The sequence below is a fragment of the Peromyscus maniculatus genome, chromosome 3 (assembly GCF_049852395.1).
Source record: "Peromyscus maniculatus bairdii isolate BWxNUB_F1_BW_parent chromosome 3, HU_Pman_BW_mat_3.1, whole genome shotgun sequence".
NCBI classification, from domain to species: domain Eukaryota; kingdom Metazoa; phylum Chordata; class Mammalia; order Rodentia; family Cricetidae; genus Peromyscus; species Peromyscus maniculatus.
Genome location: NC_134854.1, coordinates 164502609 through 164524144, shown reverse-complemented (window position 1 = coordinate 164524144; position 21536 = coordinate 164502609). Strand labels below are relative to the sequence as shown.

Here is a 21536-nt window from a genome sequence, read left to right as displayed (position 1 = left end):
ATAATTTACCCTGAGGTTGAAATTGACAATACTTACTGAAATCCCAGCAAAATAATGAGTTTATTTACACTGCATTTTCCCATTGTCACTCACACAGAGTATCATGTAGATAGATACAGTATTGAATATTGAAATTCTCTGAAGAGCGACCATGTAATAGTAGTAACATATATAATCAGAATGAGGTTAGTTTGTTCTTTTTTTTTTTTTTTGCCTTTTCTGTTATTTGCAACTTTTGTGGAATAAGTAGGTCATTTCTATTGACTCAAATTTTATTCTATTTGCTCACCTGCCATCAAAGAGTTTTTCACTCAAGCTCATTTAGTCTTTGAAAGAATTCCTAATGTCTTCATGAATGGGAAATTGGGTGTAGTGGGCAGCAATTGCTCAGAGCTCCTGTGGCATTGAAGTGTTAAGTGATTTATATCTCTCATGTCACTGGTAGAGTACTGGCCATCTTCTATGGTTTTTTTTTTCCCCCCCAACATGCAGACTATTTGAAACTTCGAGAAATATCCAAAACTTTAAGACCAGCCTGAGGATTTAGATTTCTGTTGATGAGTGTCAGTGTTTCCAGGGATGGACTCAACAGTCTCAGGTTGATAAACGGTTGTTAAGTAGCTGAGAAGTAGGTGATGGTTTCATTGTCTGTGAGGATGTTCAAGAGGTAAATGGAAATGGATTTCAGAAGTAGCAAGCTTGAACTGCTTCCTTGCAGGTCCTGCAGGGCTGGCTGTGTCAACTGAAGGATGATTCTCAGGTGGGGGATGAAGAGGCAATGGGTGTCCTGCAGTATTGTTTGTGAGAAAAACCTTTAGGTCTAGCAATTTCCATGCACCACAAACGGCAGTGTGGTCTAAGTATTGTGAAGAGCAACATCACCAGTTCTCCTGAGAGGTCTTAGAGAAGTCATTGTCCTTCCATTTAACTGAGACGTAAAGAATTGTGACGCTAGGGTTTTCATTCGAGAATGTCGAATCTGTCTCTTGATATTTAAACATGTTCACGTTAGATTGTGGTGTTGCTCTACTGCTGCTGAAGGAGAAATAACTGTATCTGATACTTTATCATTGACACAGTTGTCAGTTTCTTTATATCTGTGTTCCTCTTACTCCTAATATGATTGTTTCATGACTAGGCTACCTATCATACTTTTCAGTTGCTGAATTATAAAATTTTATTTAAGGAAATAAAAGACTGGAAAATGTAGATATTTTAAAAAGACTGGCAATGTGCAGGAAGGAAAAGAAAAGTTGGGACCGGGGGATGAAGCGTGTTCAGCTCGGAGCCCCTCCTGTATTTGTGGGCTTCTCTCAAGACGGGTCCGACAGCAGCCTGTCTCCAAATGCTGAAGGGGCACTGCAGGGTCAAGGCCTTATGCAAAAGAAAAAAAATCAACTCAGCTTTGACTTATCCCATTCCCATCAGATTTATTTAGGGTCAGCCCAATGAAAGAGATTGTTTTTATCTTATTAGAAAACTCTCAACTTTATTCTGGAGCAGGCGATACCCTTCCAGGTCTGTGAAAATGATTTTCAAATTGCTATGGAAAAGGGTACCCCTCACAATATTGATATTTTAGTTACTGATCCTCCCAATAAAATATTTTTTACCTGGGCATTTATTCAATGAAGTTGGAGACTTAAAAAACATCCATTACGCTCCTAAGTGATCAGTCCGTTCAGGTTAGCAGGTAACTTCTAGATGGGGATGTAGGAGGTACCTGTCTAGTTTCCGTCACCTCATGGCAACTGTAAGCTTGCAAGTCACACTGTCAGTGTGTTCTAATGCCTGCTTTGGCCACTTCAGTTAATCTTCACTTACTACTACTTCTTGGTGGAAAACGTATTCATAAACCATTACAGATTTCAATTGCCATCTCAATAATTTGTGAGCTCACTGAGCTGACACCTTGGCTTGGAATGCAGCTTGCATGAAGTAGTGCATAAGCCACACACTTCTGTCCCACACCCCATTCTGTCTGAGGACTTGGCAGGCATCTGACTGATCATGGAGAACAATGCAGGGTTAAATGCCAGGTAGCATTGTGGCCAGAGCAGGGTAGAGCAGGTTGGAGAAACGAAAAAGCGTGTTGCTATTGATTACATGCGGATGCATTTTTCTGTGCCTCAGATATCAGAAGCACATGAAGTGAGTGCCTGTTCTTGGAAAGCTTTTAACTGAGATTTACATGAGCATCGTAGATGAGAGGCAGATGAGAAAACCTGTCTGCTTTGGAACATTGTACCCTTCTTAGTGTTGGAAGCTGGGTCACATGGATTGTGCTCATAGCACCTTCCCAGAGCAACATCCCCAAGTGATGCCTCATTTTCATTGTCTGGTCATCCCGTGTCCATTCTACAGCCACCTAAGGCATATTTTGTATTATGCAGGTATGTGTTATGTGGCGTAAACACAACCCTTTTATAGATTAATTTAAAAGGCATAGCTGGTGGGTGCCGTTTACCTTGCAAATCTGTTATTCACCTGTAGTTTTAGTGAGATTAACCAATACCATGGGACATAAAAGGATGAAAGCCAAGCTCTCCATCCTTCTCTTGTACTAACTCAGTGCGCTCAGTTTCTGAGTCAGGTGATGGCAGTGATCTTAAAAGATGTTCAGTGATTCACCAACATGTTAAGTCGTATTCTTCTTAATCAAAACATGTTGCTGAATAAGAAATTAATGGAGATATTTCAGTCTTCCTTAACTCTGTCCTCCCCGGCTTTGTACCTAATGGTGGCACCCTCACTGATAGAGCACATAAAATTCAAATGCTGTGAAGACGAAGTAGATCAAGGGGTGTTGCTAGAGCAAGGAGAGAGAAGTACAGAAACAAGGAAAACTCACTAAAGACTGGCGCTGTCTTCCTTAAATGAAGAGTGTTTATTTAGGGTACAGCCGGAGAATGCCTTCTATTCCTCCCTGTGAATCCAGGACCCTTTGCCCCTTCTGACTGCGCTCTGCCCTGCAGTCTGGAAGCCGCTTTGCCTTTTTTCCTCTGCTGTCAGCTCCCCTTCCCTTCCCTTGCTAGTTGAGAGTTCCCCATCTCCTCGGGAGATCCTGTGGCGTATGGTTCTGCTTGTCCAATAGGGGGGTGTGCGTTTCTCCACATCAGCATCCCTTTCTCTTGGAGGCCGAGAGTGAAACCTCAGCACTGCTGCCAGCCTTTGCCAGCCCGAGGAGTCACAGCCTCCAAGTTGCTCCCAGCTCTTGCGCCTTCTCTGTGGCGTTGTATTCTGCACGTTGGGCTGCCGGGAAGGACCAGACCAAGGCAAGATTTAGAAGAATTCTGGTGAGAACTATTCAGAGGGATATGGCATTTTAAAAGAATTGTAGTAAACAAACAGAATTGCGGCATCAACAAAGATAATTAGCATAAACAATGTCGTTTTAGGACAGGTGGTTTTAAAAAACAAACAAAACAAAAAACCCAAATATGAACCCAATTTGAATTCTGCCAATTTGGAACCCTTGAACCGTAATCTGCACCTCCTGAGCACTGCCCAGGTTTGCGGATGAACCTGTTAAAATGCATCTTGTCTGTTTCTTTTGTATCATTTTCCGGTCATTGTGCCCCTTTGTCACCCAGCTTGAAAGTAATTAATCTATTAAAAGGTAGTTTAAGGACCTTTATAGTCATATAACATGATAGACAGAAAACGAAAAACAAAAGCTTCTGGGTGTTTAGAGACATTTCAGATCAGAAGTGAAAAGAGTTCAGGTCATGTCCCGAGTCTCCAAACTCTTGCCTGCTCTCTTTGATCTGAGGATCATTTGGATAATTCGGCTCTCCTGTGTTATTGATACATCTGTCCTTGTCTTGTTAGTCTCAGTCGCCACTCTTTCCTCTGAGTCTGGATCGTCAGGGTGTGCGTGTGTTCCCAGGGCTGCTACTCTTGCTGCTTTCCTCTGAAACTTGGAGAAGGGGACATAGTAGTGACTCCAGAGACGGGAGTCCTGTGAGGTTTCTAGTCACTGCAAGCTCCATTGTCTAAACCTACTATGCTGTCACTATGAGTTTGCATCTGCAGCCGTCCAGGCTTATTACTAAATGACGTTTTCCGTAATGCTTTGCGTGGAAATGTTTTGACTTAAATGAAATGTGGAGTGTGGGTGAACGGAAAGCTGTTTATTTTTCCTGCATTAAGGATGAAAAGTTCTTTATTGGAGTTAAGAGGTTTTTTTTCCCCCTCTTTCATATTCTTTTGGAGAGCGAAGTCTTGGGGTTCCAAATGTGCTTCTCTTGTACTCTGGTGGCCCTTCTTGCTGAAGCTGAAATAGGAGTATTTGTGAATGAGTTTTAGTTTTTGAAGTTATAAAAATGTGTGTAAACTAGTAAATTGTGTCTCATTCATGTGCTGTGGAGATTTCTCATACTTTATGGACAAAAATAATTTGGCTACTAAAGAATTAGGGCTACCTGCCAGTCTCCTCGCACACTGTAGGTAAGAGGGGTGCTAGGAAGAAAGGCTGCTGGCAGCCACCCGGGAAAGTTTCATGTGTGGTCGTGTTTCTATTTCTGCCTTTCACGTCTCTGAAAGAACGTGTGTTTTAGAAAAGAAAATGTTCAAACACAGAAGACACACTCTTTCTTCCGTGGGCATGTGTACAGCCACAGTAATCTCTTCTGTGGAGGAACCTGGATGCCACTGGCCTCCCATGCTCCTCTCCATCTTCCTTATCACATTGAAACCTCTGAGTCAAATGCATTGAGAACAGAGGCATGGGAAGCTGTGAATTTGAGGGCAAAGAGAATTCTCTAGAAGCCCCTTGCACTGGAAGGTGTGATATTGTCAGGTTGGGAGAGATAGGTCAGCTAGAACTGTGAGCTGCTCTGTGGTCCTGAGGGCTGTGCCTTCTCATCTGGGATTTCAGGAATATGGTTGAAAAAGACTTAAAAGAGTTAACCCATTTTGCCTTTTTTTTTTTTTTTTTTGCTTGTTTTGTTTTGTTTTTCCTTTTCTGAATCCAGGGGAAAGGAGGCAGACAAGCAAATTTGTGATTTTGGGGGGGGGGGTACATTTTTAATTGAAATTTATTTTAAATGGTAGTCAGTGTGGACTTAGCCCTGACTGATTAGGAGGGAATGACTGACCAAAGGGTCGATGAGCTGCCTGAGAGCTACTTCTGCAACTTTTGCCTGTGATCTGTTGAAATCTCATTTTAATAAATTAGACACACATATGTATACTAGATATAATGAAAGGACATCCTAATGGAAGCACAGATGTTGAAAATCACCTATGTTTTTATATAAAAGAACATGGAGGGAAGAAGTTCTCCTGTGTGGCGCTGATTTTCCACCCCTAGCTAATACAGATCTCTTGACAAAGTTCTAAATCATGTTTGCTCTAATTGTGGGCCTGAGACAATTGTTTGCTTCGATTCTTCCTTTTGGGTGTTTACTCTGGGCTAGAGTTGTTGGGCAACAGGCTACAAAGTCCAAAGACTTCTTTTTCTTTCTCACTCCTGTCCTGATGCCCCTTTGTTCTTTTTCTTGTTTTCTTTTCCCATTTAGAATATTTGCTATTGAATTTCATAATACGCTTGAAAAGGGATTGCAGGAAGATGTCACATAAAATTAAGGTTAACAGTTCATTTCTCCTTTCCTATCAGCACAAGGCTGGAGATTATTTAAGCCACTTTGTGCTGTTCCCGTTATTTAGGAGAGGGAGGAATGGATCTGTGTTCAAGCTCCTCTAGCTCTGATTAACTCATTAATTCAACTTTGACATGTGTTAATCATAACTGAACACACAGGATCAGATTGTCATCCCAACATCATCATAGTGGAACGAAAACTTTAACAGGCAAAGTACCGGTCAACAGAACACCTGGGAGTGGATAGAGAAAAAGAAATTCACAGTTCCCTCTCTTCCAAATCAGAGCTAAATTTGGGAATTGTTTCTAGATCCTGGAGGATTATGGGATACACATCTTGTTAAGGTATTGTTTTATAAACCTTCGAATTACTGGAAAATTAAAATGGATCAGATTTGACCACTAAACAGTTTAAGAACATTTAATGTTTTAAAAGCATTCTTCTAGGGCAATAGAAACAGATCCAAAAACACAGAGGGCAGTTTAGAGAATCATATGATGGAACATAATATGCATACTTTTATGAGTAGATTAAAAAATAATTAGAAATGACTAGCAGTGAAGGAGTTATTTGGGAAGATGCTGTAATTATTCCCATATACAAAAGTTGGAGTTCAAGAGAATCCTTTTTACTTACTAGGCAATTGACATCTTGAATAGGTCCTACTCTCAGTCCTGATGGAGCAGTTTGGGGAAGATTACCTTGAAAGGAAGAAATACTTCCTAGAACAAACAAAATTGTCTTGTTTCTCCCACAATGCAGGACCCCAGGACAGGTGCACCACAGACATAGAATGACACTTTAGCTTTAAATACCCGAAGGTGCTGCTGTGGGGCATAGGTACTGGGCATTTAAAACTAAAGAGGTTAGGAGGATGGATGTGTGCTTCTGTAACATTTGGGGACAGTTGGTATCACCTGTCCGGATAATGAGAAAGTTAAAGTTAGGCCCAGTGTATACATAACCATATCTTGTCAATTTTAAGATATGCCCTCCTAATGAAGAGAAGACTTTCCTCTAGTTTGGCCAAGGATTTCATTTATCTGTCTCCTTGCTGATGTTTTGCTGTATAATGTAGGAGACAAGAGTTGGTCATTCGACATGACATCTTGAGTTTCCCATTTCTCACAAACTGAGGCCTCTTGGAGTCTTTAATGTGGGATAAATGAATAGGCTAAGAATTCTCAAAATCTCTCCACCCTAAATTTTTGTCAGTTTGAAATGCATTTGAAAGGTTTCCAGCTCCTGAATTCAGTAGTCAAAATTCTTGCATTTGTCCTCATGTTTGGAAATGAATTCTATTTCATAGCTAGTCCTTTTACATATAGAATCACAATGGTCAATTTGTCAATTAGATACCATTGTACAGGTACCCATGGAATATCTCAGGAGTTTTCATCTAAGTACTATATGTGGTTCTTTTTTAAGGTTCATGAAGTGACAGATATTTTTATGAATTATGTTAAATGGGTGAAAACATCAGATTTGTATTTTACATGCTTAAGACTCTCAAGTGCTTTAGATCACTCATTCCTGTCAGTTACAAATATCATAGAGATAAATTATATATGTGTGGATGAGCAAAGTGCTGGGGGTTGTTGGGAATACAGAAGCAGGAGATAGTATCCTAGTTCAATTGCTGACAGTGTATTCATAAAATAGAAGAATTAATAATAAGATTAGATAGTCACACAGAGATACGTGCGGTATCAGTCTTTGTATGAATAAATAAAACACTGAGCTGTAAGGGAGCAAGATTGAGGGAGATTATGAACAAGTGACTGGAGGAAACTCCAAGTGTTCCTCCAAGGCCACGAACGAGCTGCTGTTACTGAAGCCAGGTTGGCCAGCTGCATCAGTTACTGCTCAGGAACGTCAAGAAGAGAGAGGATGGCAGGGGCTCCAAGAGAGGGGGCTGGGACACCCACAGAAAGAGGCAGGAAACAGTGGTTTCATCTGAGAGGATGTGCTGCCCATATTGTTAATATTTTACATTTGGCAGACTGCATGCTGTTTTTTTCAGAACATTACTTGAAGAAAAAAAAAATGTGTAGTTATACAACCAGAAACATAATCTTTGACACATACCTAAGGACCTTTTGTATTATTTCTACCTTGAAAATATGCCGGGGGGATTGTGAAAAGTTGAACAAATTGCTTAAATAGAGAGCCACATATTTCAGATAATGTAAGAACTGTCTGTCTAAAAATTATTTCTTTGCTTAATGATTGTAATACTTTTTATTCTACACTTGCTGCTTTGAGTTTAGGGATACAAATGAGTGTTATTCTCTCGTTCCCTTTGTGAAGACGTAAAAGTTATTAGAAAGTCAACTTATAAAGAATCCATGAAACCAAAACTGTAGTTAGTTCTATAACCAAAGAAAACTGTGCAAGTACCCTACTGTTAAAGGAGAGAGAAATGTATATGGGGCGCAGTTGGGCTGCTCACTGCTAATGCATGTCTGATGGCCTAGCATTTAGGTATATACAAGGTTGGCATAAGTTCCCATTTCTAAAACAGGAATTAAAACTTTGTGGCACATAAATCACTTTAATTCCTTGAATTTCAGCCACACATCTATGAGATGGGGTTAAAAATCACTATACTATCACCCCCTATCTTCTAAACAATCCTGCATACACTTATAAAGCTTTAGGAAAATATTTGGGTATGCCTGAATGCAGTCCATTGAATTCAGTAGTTTAAAAGTGGGCTTTCATATCTAGCAAAGGAAAAATAATCAGGACTTTAATAAAATTATTCTTTGTCTGATAAAATGCCTTTCAGGTGTCTAAAAACTGTTTTTCACATAAAAATAATTGCTGGAAAAGACTGGTTGGCCAATACCTCACTTTTACTGTTCATGTAACTATCATTTTTGAGACACTTTAATTATTGATCCTCGGTAACTTATACTTTAATCCCACCAATATAAATTCAGTTTTATCTGTTCACTATTTATAATTAAACATGCTAAACACATCTTTCCTCATTTTGTGTACAGGGAATCTGATAAACTAACAGTTGTTTTTGTAACGTTCAGTATATCAAGTACATTTTCAAATTGCACATTGCACTAATCTTTAAGCCAGGTAAATTAAATTATATTTACATATAACTACAAGAATGAACATCTTTAAAGAATAAATAATTGTACAACAAAAAGACAGTGATTTCCTGTGAATTAAAGAAAATTGCACACTCCAGTACTTCTTAAACTAGTGTTTGCACAAATAGTTTGAAATTTAGAAAATTCTAAGTGACTTACAGAAACTATTACCCACACATCCCTTTCACTGTACATGCCCACAATAAAATCAGGAGGGGCAATTTCCTCCTGATTTTTGAATATAGAGGTAAAAGAAGGTGAAATATACAGATTTCTTCTTATGGATAGCTTTATGACAAGTGACAAAATCACCAAGAAACAGGGCTCATGTTTTGGTATAAAATTGTTTCCCCCTGATATAATCTGTTGAAAGCCAGAAGCCATCCAAAGTGCTGATAGCAATTTAAGAAGATCATCTTTTGCCTTAATTATACATCTGGGAAATGTTAGCTGAACATTTTGCGGAGAACACTGAATACCTTACTTACCAGTTGTCTCAAATACTGCTAATGATCGACACGGTGCCAGTGTTTGGATGGCGAGAGCCTAGGATGAACAGGAATACAAAGAACACAGTTGGAAAAAAGCACACATTTTATACAAAACAGATTTCAACCATCTGCTTGGCGCTTAAGTATGTGACTATAGGCAGTATATGAAAGAGACCACTGTCCACGTTATGAATGGTATCACGTTTATTGGAACCTTAGAAAAACCATAGGGTTTCTGAAAGCATGTAGACCCAATGATTCTCTTCAGCTAAATAATAAAAACAAGAGCCCCAGCCAAAATTTTGTTCCCTCCAGAATCTCTTCTATGTCAGTTTTCTTCTCCTAGCAAAATGGTTTTTGCTAATAAAGCATGCCCCAGCGCTACGCATCAGGGTATTAAAGACACTAGACAGCCCTCTGCATCTGACCCCAGGGAGGCGAGCCCCAGATGGCTATAAGTTAGAAGAATGTTTGCTTTAGGAATAGGTGAGATCCTTAAATATGTTGCCAGAGTTCCGGGCTGAGCAGCAAATCAGCATGGAGGTCAAGGGCCCAGATATTCTCCTGAGCTCCTTGTTTTCCTGTTGCTTCTGAATTTCGAGTATTCTATCAGAGAGTTGCTGGATCACTGTGGCAGAGGAAAAATCATGAGGTATAGGCAAAATGAGATTGTGCGACCACTTCCTTTACCCCAAATCGAGGAAGGAATCCCCATAATACAGAGAGGCTGGTGGTTAACTAGATAATTCACAAGTGCAGACACAACTATTTTTAGTGAGGAATCCTTCTACCTGTTGTAGTTCCTTTAGCTGAAATATGTTTTTATTTCTAAATATTAGGAAAACCAAGCTGTTAAAATTGTGTTCACTTACTGAATCATCTGGTTTACTTATATGGATTGAGTGATATCTATTGATATTTTCCCTAGCCCTTGAAGCTATTTAGTACAATATAAAGAAATATCCCCTGAACCCCAACCTATCAACACTTTCAAATATGGCAGCCAGTCCCAGTGTCCCTGCTGACTGATTGAAACACGGCTAATGTAAATGACATACGCAATAGGTATGAAGTACACACTGGATTTAAAAAAATAAAAGAATTTGAAGGGTTTTATTTTTTCCTTTTATTTTTGATTCTGTGCTGTCATGAAGTTTGGAACTATGGGCTTAAGATATACTATTACAATTATTTTCACGTATTTTTGCTTTGTTAGTGTGACTATCAGAGAGTCTAAATTCCCATTCCTACTGGAATTCCAGCTCATATTCTTGGCTTATTTTATATTTCTGTTGGATAATGTTGTATACGTTCTGTGGGTGGAGGAAGGTGAAGACATTTTGATCAGTGCCGTAAGTCTAGAAGTTCCCAGTTCAGTGGGGTAGCAAGGAGCCAGACAGATTTCAGTATTTATTAACTGTCTTTGCTCTTAGTTCTACAAGAAGGGAATATTTTACACACATATAGTATGCCTTCTGCCTTGTATGTACTATCAGTTCTCCAGACCTGTATAGAGTCATGACGGCAGGGAAGATGTTTGAGGACTAGATTGATTGTTTTAGAAACTAAGCACTTGAAGCGGGCAGTTAGATTTATTTTCTCCGATGCCACCATGTACAGCTCTCCTCTCTCTCTTGTGGTTTAAAGGGGGTTGTGGTTGGGAGAAAATCTTCAGCTTTTGTCTCCCAGCCGATGCTGTACATAACTTTCCGAATTGACCCACAAGATGCCATCCAAGCTCTTTCTCTATGCATATGGAGACGCACTTATAAATATAGATGTAAAGATAGCACAAGCACTCAGCATGTACGTGTTAGGTGCCAGACTCCAAGTCGCTTTGAATGCTTTCTTTCTTCTGTCTTCCCCACACTCTCGCTTTCCTTCATCCTCCAACCTCACACAGGGAGGAGAGGGACATGCAGTCAGTCATGGAATATCTCCTGGCATATGACTGTTGGAGTGTGCTCATCAATCCTTCAGAACCTTCCTTTCTATTAATTTAATTTTATTTATTACTTTATCTTATTTAACTTACTTTGCGGCATTGGGAACCCAACCAAGGACCTCACAAATTCAAGATAAGATGTTTTCTTGAATGACAGCTAAAAAGTTCATTTACACTGTCACCCTCTTATTGATGAAGAAAATAAAATGCTCGTTATAATTTAGTGTTTTGGAGGAAAACTGTCTTTAGGTTTTCATGAATGTATCTGGATAACTCCTATGCCAGGCACTACTTTAAATGCAGATTATGCATTTAAACTCATGTGTTAGAAATTTTATGAACTAATTGGGACATTAATTAATTAATTAATTAATTAGTTAATTAATGCTTTAGTTTTTGTTTTTGAGATAAGCTCTTTCTCTATAGCTTTGACTGGCCTGGAACTCACTGTGTAGCCCATGCTGTTCTCAAACTTGCTGCAATCCTCCTGCCTCTGATTTCCAACTACTGGGATTACAAGCATTTGCAACCATACTCAGATTGTATATGAGCTTCTAGAAACCTTTTAAAAAATAAATTTATTCCTGGCATAAGCTGGTGTGCCCAGTGGATTTCTGGGTGTATCCTATAGATGTCTGTACAAAATCTTCTCTGCTTTAAGAGGTACTGACTATAAATCTACACTTGGAAACTCTACCCTTACTCTCCCCCATCCATCTCCCTCACACTCTAATTCTCAGTATCTTTAAAATGCATCATCTACTGAAATCAAGTCTTTGTACAAGGACCCTATCTTTGTTAGAAATACTATCTGATCATTTTTGGGAGCTAGTCACCTTCTTTATACTATCATAAGTTGTAAGTATTTGAGTAATCACATCTTTTAAATATTCACATATGAATAAAAGTTTTGATGAATTGGCTGACAATGGTATATTGAATGTGATATTAATCCTTTGCTGAAAGGTGCAACCCTCATCCACTGACTTGAGGGGTAGCAAGAGAGTAATGATAATTGTGAGTGGGAATTTAAATTGTGTTTGACAATAAAATCATATGATTGGTGATACAGTAGAGACATCATGGAAACAGGCAAGCATTTGGAGATGAAATTTATCTTCATGGTTTTTAGCCACTGGGTTTCTCAGTTGTAATGTTCGATTTACATACACTACTGTAGGCTTGAAGTAACCCATGAATCTTTTTGTTTTATTTTTTGATCTTTAAGTTTTGTTCCAAAGGTAGATATGTCTAAACTTCTGGTTCTCTTTGGCTTCCCAATACCTTACTTAGCAAGAAATAGAATCTACTCTTGGGTGTTACAGGTGGATTTTAGAGTGACTGTAGAAATCCCCTGGAGAGCACATCATTTATCAGTGAGGTGTTCTTTCCCAGTTGAATAAACTCCCCATGACATCATTTCTTCATCTGTAAAGTTGGTAACATAATAGTCTCCATTTCATAGGTCAGTTTTACTGCTCAAATAAGAAATCAAACCTTGTGTGGTAATACACACCTTTAATCCCAAAACTTGGGAGACAGAAGAAGGTGGATCTTTATAAGACCAAGGCTAGCCTGGTCTACACAGTAAGTTTCTGGCCAACCAGGATTGCATAGTGAGACCCTCTTTACAATTAAAAAAAAAAATAAAGAAGAAAAAGAAAGTCTATGTACTTCAGCTGTTGAGGAAATGTACAAGATGACATTTCCTTAACTGATGTTAATATCTTAGAAAGAACCCCAGGATATTCCATGCGCAGGTAACACTGGATGCATACTGATAAAAAAATATGAAATACTTTAATTAATGTCATAGATTTGGCTCTTACTAGAATCTGACCTGCTTCCTAAAAGAATAACACCAGTGACAAAAACAAAACAAAACCACCATACTTTAGGCTTATTTTCATGCCATAAAATGGCATATTTCACACACACATATATTTGAGACAAACATCTATACTAAAAACTTTATTATATGTATGTATAGATATATTTAAGAACATATGTTATATACAATATGCATAAAACAATAAGCCTATGCATGGAGATATATATGTATTCACCTTACATGTACAAATACATGTATAGATCATACATATGTATATCTGTGTACATTATCAATGTATATAAGCAATATATGTATGATATATAAAAATTAGTGGTTCTCAGATATATTTCATATGTGTGAATGTAAATATTGATATGTATACATTATCAATATATAATCTATATGTGTATAATATTAAGACTAGCGATTCTGTGACATATTTCATAGATATGCATGTGACTGCATGTGTATACAATAAATTTAGTGAATTTTTCATAAAACTAAAAGCTTGGCTAAGGATAAGCCTGAGTTCTCTGCAGTCATGATGAGTTATTTTCTGATGAGAAGCAGCTCGGGGTTTTATCAGGTCTTCGCAGTTGCTCTTGAGAGGCCCTGGTTGTCGGAAGGTTGATTTATTTTATGGATATTTAATTTGTGTTCAATAAAAGAGTTTCCAAGAGCCCTTATTCACATTGCCGTTTTTAGTAGGAACCAAATAAGGGAAGGAGTGCTGGGTGATAACAAACTTAGTCGGAGACGGCACATCTATAAGTAGCTAAACTAATGTTTGCCAGGTATGTAGATTTCTTGGTGGAAGGATACAGGCAGAGATCTAAGAAAAGGCTAACAAGTCCTGTAAACTATCTCCTTTAAATAGCGGTTGTTACATTCAGGCTGTTGCTAAGAGATGGGGAACAATTAGTTCCTGACGGAGTTGTATTCTTGCCTAGACCGGAGGTCCCTCCCACCTCTGTCCTTAACCTGACTTCAGGTTTCAGAGTGTACAGAGTCAAATCAAGACAGGCATCCGTGCAGACTGGACCGAGAGCTGAAGAGTACTGTGGAGGGCCATCCTCACAGCTCATTCTGATGGATGGGTGACTTTTGTGGTTCTGAGAAATACTTTGTCTCGCTGGGTCCCTTTATCCCCTCAAACACCACTCTAACTTAGTGAACTGAGTTGAATTAACAGATAAAGGATTTCTTGAAGTTCTCTGGTGACTTCGTTGAACTTGGACACAGTGTCCAGTCAGTAGCATCTGCATCTCAGCTAATTCTTCTGGAAGTATTTACTGAGCATTTGCTGTGTGAACGAACGCTGTGTCTAACTGTAGGAGAGCACCGGTCATTGTGAAGGAATGGAGTAAGAAAGGGCATGGCTAATGCTGGACGGAAGAATGAGGAAGCATTTTCTCTGCTTACGTTCATCAGATTGAGAATCTCATTTTTAAAATACCACCATTTTCACAAATAAGAAAAGTTTACCCTAAAAACTGATGTTTTTAATTGTGTCATAATTGTTTTTAGAATGTTATTTATAAAGATGGCTAGTTACTCATGAACAATATTGATATATCAGATTCATCAGCCCAAAATACTATTTGTTTTTGTTTTTTAAATCAAAATAGGATCAGACCTAAATAAACCCCATGTTAGTCAAATACAGAGCCCATCTGCATTCTCTCTCTCTGTTCACAGGTTTGCATGTGGGAGGGGCATATTCACACACATATGATTACATATGTGGAGGTCAGAGGTCATTATTAATGTCTTTTTTGAGGCATGTTCTCTCATTGAACCTGCATCTCCTGGATTCCAAGCTGGCTCTTTGGAGCCTTGGGAATCTGCATATCTCCCCAGTTCTGAAATTACAGACACATGTGTACTGGGATCTTAATGGATGCTAGGGATCACACTCATAACCTGTGCTCACATGATGTGCATGTTATAAACCTTCACCCCCTCAAGTCCTCTCATTTTTTTAAATTCAAATTGAATCTAGGTCTATGGTATTGAGAGTGATTTAAGAGCAAACTAACTTCACAGGCATCTTTTGTCCCTGTCCTTCACGTCTTTTTGTCTTTTTTCTAAGTCACTTGAAAGTGTGGTTACCGGCTTGCATCCTTCCTGAGTGTGTGACTCTCCATACCTGTGTGACACTGTCACATCAGGAGATTAACACCCACACAGTACTGATACATGGCAATCGTCCATAGCCACCTTTCCTAATGGTCTCTGCAATGCTTCAAATACATTTTGCCATTAAGGATTGATTCTAGCATTGCGTTTGGTGGTCATTTCTTTCTCCATCACTGTGAAGTAAAAGTCGGCTCTTCTTGTTTCTGTGTTGATACCAACATTCAGAGAACAGTGCAAGGGCACTGCATGCTTTTTCTGTCACTCAGGATGGTAGATTACAAGTTGATCAGATTTGGGTGTGCTGGACTTACGTGGACTGGAAACATGCACTTGGATTTTCTGAGGGTCATTCTGTGATTAGAAAGTTATAGTTACGGAGCTTGGCCCAGCAGAATCTGTAAGGTCACACTCAAGGACCAGTAGGGATTCCTGCATGTGAGAGGCCATCACAGTTTACCCAGAAAGTTGCAAAGTAGCCATAGACACCAAACTTTTTTCAGGGATTTAAGAAAAATTGATTTTTAAAAAATTTAATTGAAGGAATTTTTAAATTCAGTTTACATACCAACCACAGATCCCTCTCATTCCTCCTCCCACTCCCCTCAGCTTCCTCCCCACCAGACCTTTTTAAGTCTGTGTTTAAGGTATCATGTTGGAAGTCATACTTAAAACTTATATTGTTCACTTTTCGTACAAAACTAGTCAACTCTCGCAGGCACAACAAATTCATCTTTATCCTTGTTCTCTACTTGCTGTTCTCACAAACCGAGAATCAGAAAAGGTGTTAATTGTGTTTCTGGAAATGTCTTATACTATAGGTGATTTTGTGTTTTTTTTTTTTTTTTTTTTTTTTTTTTTTTTTTTTTTTTTTTTTTTTTTGTGGTTTTTCGAGACAGGGTTTCTCTGTGTAGCTTTGCGCCTTTCCTGGAGCTCACTTGGTAGCCCAGGCTGGCCTCGAACTCACAAAGATCCGCCTGGCTCTGCCTCCCGAGTGCTGGGATTAAAGGCGTGCGCCACCACGCCCGGCTTGATTTTGTGTTTTAACTCTACCCCCTCATAGGTCATAGAGCTCAGGATATAGTTTAATCAGGGAATGCTTGCCTGGTTTGTGGAGGGTCCTGGATTTGAGTCTCTTCCTGTATCACCTGTGTGTGCGCGCGTGCTTGCGCGCGCGCACGCGCGCGCGCGCGCACACACACACACCCTTGTGTCTGTGCACATGCACACAGGCATGCACACACACATGCATACACTCATGTGTATACCCATATGTATGTGTACCCATGCATGGTGTGTGTGGACCTCTGTTTTATGTTTATACTTGTTTCCCTTGAGTAACTTGTTTCGCTTTTCTATCTTTGCCTCAGTTTGTTTGTGCCCTGTTTAAAATGAAACATTTGCTACACAACTTTATTTTGCAAATTGCCAGAAAGAGTCCTGGGTAACACCTTGACTGGCCTTTGGCATATCAAGTTCTCCATGTTGCCTGTGGCAGGGGGGTTCAGCCTGTACTAGTCTGGGTCACAGTATCATGGAAGGACCTAAGATACCCTCATGCTAGATCCTACACTGCAAATTTAGCTTTGCTTTCTTCTGCCCCTCACCCCATAAACAGTCGGGGTGCTTTCTCTTGCTATTTCCCACAACTGTATTCTCCAAAGATCAGAGTCAAGCCCAATGTATGCATGTTGTTGCTTGGTAGATTAGGAAAAACGGCATTTTGTGAATGCAGCAGCAACAATATTCACTCCGCCAGATTCTGTGTTCAGGTACGTTTTAGACTGTTGGGATGGATTCAAAAGGAAGTGCCCACCCAATACTCCTGGACAGGTCATAGAACAAAGCTGGCCTCAGCACCTGAACAATTCAGCCATTTTCTCTGTACGGCACCCTCCCCCCTGCATGACTCAGCAGCATTTACCTCCATGGCTTGTTTATTTACTTGTGATGCCCTTCATTCCTCTCAGGTCTGTAGGGAAGCTCTAGGCTGGGGGGTTGGAGTTGAAAGAGGTGTTGTGTGGCCAGAGTGAGGGGAGTGGAGCCAAGCTGGTGAAGACTGGTGTCCACAGCCTGTGGATTCTCCCTTTGATGAAATGCGGACCGCTGAAGAATGATTTGATTCAATTAAACCCTTAAGTTGTCATTATCCTGCTCATTGGCGGAGCACGATAAACCTCATCGCGAAGCACTAAATATAACGTTTTTTGTTGGTTCAATACAAGCTGTCATGTTATGTTAGGTCTCAAAAATAGTGGTTCTAAAGATAGACTTTCAAATGTATTAGATATCCTTAGGTAAAACTATGCCTGCTCATGAAAGCTAAGACTGCCTTGTAAGCATAGATTATACCATTATGTGTGCTGTTTAAGTATATCCTGTTCCTTTTTCACCAACAGGGGTTTCTGTTATCTCTATTTACTTTATTTTGGTAAAGTCTTGTTTTCTCAAGCTGAAAGGTTAGTGTTCCTTTTTCTATTCGATATTTCTTACAAAATGTTCAGCTATAGACCAACGCTGTGAAGTATGAACTTTGTAGGCTCCTGAATTTAATTACCTATCTGCTATTGCTTGGCCAGTACTGTAGGAGTCTGTATGAGGCCAGACTCTCTGACCGGAGGATCAGTGGGGCAGCATGGCTCCTGCTGCGTGTCTCAACTGACGCCTCTGTTCTTGTCCACATCATCCAGCACTGAACCCTGGTTTTGTCATTGTCACAGATTTTGATATTTTATATCATTTTGTTGATTTTACAGATGTTAATGTGGGGCTGATCCTTATTTGTGGACGAAGGATACATTGGTATTTAAAGATTCTCTACACAATAATTTAGATTTTATGCTAATTAAATGTTAGGCTTTTCATTGTTTTATTTTTGTTTCTGGAGGTCATATTTAAAAAAAAACACAAAGGCTAATTTATGATAGTTTTGATTGGTTATTATTTTAGTAATCAAATTTATTTGCCATAAACTAATAACAGCCAGTTGTTCATGGGGCAACAATTTTAAGATAGTAATGGATAATAAATGGATACATCAAGACATGTGTGGTAGGCCTATTTCTTTCTCTTTTCTTTCTTTTTTTTTTTTGTTTCTTTTCTTTGTTTTTTCCTGTAAATTTCTTAGGCTTCCAAGCGGGCCTTGAAGAGCTTGGGATCTTTTGCTTCAGCCTCTGGAACAGCTGGGACTATAGGCGTGTGCCCCAGGCCAGGCTTCCTTTAGGCCTCTTAGCAGCAGCCCCACTCTTTGGCTGTTAGCTGCTTCCGACTACATTTGGTAGCTGTAGGACCTGACATTCTTAAAGATCATTGTCAGCTATGTAAGTACAATTAAATAAAACAAGTAGTAAAAGCCAAGAGATACGAATGGCATGCCCTCCTCTGCTGAAACTACACCAAACATTCATTTCCTTTTAAAAACAGATGACCGTTTTGTATGTGTAACAAATGATGAGAAATTGAAAACTTGTGATATTTTATAGTAAATGTATTCTTTTCTATGCTGCTCTAACAGACATGGATATAGCCGTGCAAAATCATCAGGCATTTAGATGCCAGGCAGGAACGTACAAAGAAAAAGGTGCAGCTTGCCTTTGTAACATCAGTTTGCGGGACTTGGGAGTTAGGGTTCTATTTCAGTTAAAATGTTACTTGTCCATTTCTATAAAACTCCTGGGCCACACAGGCATGAGCTCCATAGAGGCTTGAATGAAGAATTCCCGGGTTCCTGCCTTGGGGGAGACATATGGTGACAGTGGCTGACAGGAGAGCTGCTCGAATGACCCCTAAACCCAGTGCTTTTTCTGGGTCCTGGACCCACCCATGCTCTTAACTTCTTGCCTCATTTTTTTTTCCTGGGCTGACCTGTCTCCTAACAGGTTTTGTTGCCCCATTATCCTTCCTCATTGGCTGTGTGGGTCCTTGCTAGGTACAACCTGACTGGGAGATATTGAGGTTTCTTCACTGTAACCCTCCTCCTCATGGCCATCTCATGGATGGGCATCATGTCAGTCCTGTAGACTGTGATGACTGTTTGGAGACTAAGGAGCTTTAAGGTGAGCATCTTGATAGCTTTGTGAGGCACTCTACAGTTTGTGACTCATAGTGTCAGCACCCTAAAAAGGCTTAAAGAGTCAAGATTAAGTCATAGCCTTTAAAGTATAGGTCAGAGCAGACTATGGATGCTTCTTGCAGACAAAGTGAAATTAATTGGTAGTGCTTGGGGTACTTTTTAAAGGTGGATCCCAGAGGTTGGAGAGACGTCTTTGAGTTTAAAGATGGATCCTGTCTTTCTTCTTTGGAACAAGATCTGGATGAATAGCTTACCCTTAAATTACAGTGGAGAGAAATTACTATTACATAGCTCATGAGTCATTACCGTTTGCCTCAATCATCATCTTAATGAGGTGACAGAAACAACATTAATTATGGAAAACATTCTGTCATGGTCTTGGGTTGTGTAGTCATACATGTATATGTACATACAGGCCTAGAATAGAGGGAGAAAGGGGCAGCAAGTGAGTGAGTGTTTCCTTGTACAGATGCAGCGAAGAGGGAGGGGGAAGAAGAGAGGAAGGGGAGGGGTGAAGAGAAGAAGGGGAGGGGTGAGGAGAGGAAGGGGAGGGGTGAGGAGAGGAAGGGGAGGGGTGAGGAGAGGAAAGGGGGCCGTGCCTGTAGTAATGCATGTGCTGTGACTTTTTTAGCAGAGTGACAGACTTCTACAGTAAGCATGGCACCTCTTTATCCCTGAGGTAGGACTGAAGCCTCCCTCCATGAGTTTGGGCAGTTTATATTGAGTGAGGACAAACTAGTTACTGTGACTTTTAAGGACAGTGAAAAGGAGATTGTCATTCTATAAGAACTTTTGAAGAGAGCGTGTATGGGTGTGTGTGTACGTGTGTGTGTGTGTGTGTGTGTGTGTGTGTGTGTGTGTGTGTGTGTGTATGTGTGTGTGTGTGTGTGTGTGTGTGTATGCGTGCATGTGTGTGTATGTGTTCATGTCCACAAGTATGAGTATGGTCATGGCACACACATGGAAGTCACAGGTTGACACTGAGTGTATGTCTTCACCTTCTTGCTGGAGATGGGCTCACCTGTTGTTGTTAGTATGTATACCAGATTAGCTGGTTCACAAACTTCTGGATATTCTCCTATCTTCATCTCCCATTTCAACACAGGAGTGCTGTTATTACAGATGTGTGCTATACTATTTGACCTTATTTGGGGTTCTGGGGAACCAAACTCAGCTCTTCAGGTTTGCATGGCGAGCGTCTTCCCAGCCCTTCTAAACTTCTAATAAAGCTCAAACATACAATCTAGACTTACTAATTTGGGGCAAACAAAAAAAGGGCTGTCTACTTTGGAAAGTGGAGTTCTTGAGTTAATCATTCTATTTTAGCCTTGCTTTGTACTAACGAGGCCCTTTTGTGCTTTTTCATCTTTTCCATGGATGATGATGGACAGAGACTGTGACATGATTTCAGGCGTGTGACAGCCTGTTCCTTATCTCTTAAACCAGTGTGTCATGATCACCAGTGCTCTGAAGATGGACTTCTTAGTGTCCCCCTCTGGTGTTGGCAAGACTTATTCTTCTTGAAATCTTTCCATGTGTACCTCTGTCTCCTGGTAGGCAGAACTGAAAGTCTACTTTAACCACACACGATTACACCTTTTGAAACATTTCTGGACTCTGCTATGATGCTTTCATGCATCAGAAATGTATGTGGCAATGGTTAGAGATGCAACTTGATACTGTGGAGAAGTGGGGAGGGGACACTGGGTCTTTTCTTGCTGTGCCTCATGCTGAGGTTCAGGTGTTCTCTTCGAAACAGTGATTAAAAGCAGGTTAAAGCCATCGGTTGGTAGGATGCCATGACTGCTCACATGGACATGATTACCAGACTGAAAAGCAAGGGTTCCTTTTCTTCTATCCTCCCAGTCCCATGTGTTAGAAGTTCAACGAGAAACAAAAAATAGAGAGGCTAGGGAGGTGGCTTAGTGGTAGAGCACTTACCTAGCATGTAAAAGGCCTTGAGGTCAATACCAGCACTGTAGAGAAAAAAGTAAAACAGACAGTGTTCTCGGTAGTTTCTGCTATTTATTTATTTAATGAGGAAAGCCATTTTTGTATTAAAAGGCTTACCATTGACTAAAAAATTGAAATGCCAGTGCAAGGAATCCAGAGGTGGGGGCTGGGGGATCCCATCCTGTACTTTACCACATCTAATAGAAAAGGTAATAGGAAACACAGGTTCGTGGCAAATCCTAATATCAGGTCACACTAGTATAGGGAATGTGTGGGGCTCCATTGCAGCCATCAGTCTCCTTACTAAACTTGTCCTTACAGACCACACAGGGCCAACTCAGCTGCTGGGGTCAGCATGGTGGTGTTTGTTGTGCTGGTGGCATACACCC

The 21536-nt window shown here is 40.0% G+C and overlaps 1 protein-coding gene across 10 annotated transcripts in view; it reads left to right on the top strand.

The window, feature by feature from the left end:
• Sox5 (SRY-box transcription factor 5) overlaps positions 1 to 21536 on the top strand; it is a 1002153-nt gene that overhangs the window by 610725 nt on the left and 369892 nt on the right. The window contains exon 1 of one of the 10 annotated variants that reach the window (XM_076568277.1): positions 3143 to 3296. The exons of the other annotated variants lie outside the window; for them this stretch is intronic. The gene's annotated coding sequence lies outside the window, so the exon portion shown is untranslated. Of the gene's footprint in view, positions 1 to 3142; positions 3297 to 21536 lie in introns of those variants that run through there. 10 annotated transcript variants of the gene reach the window in all.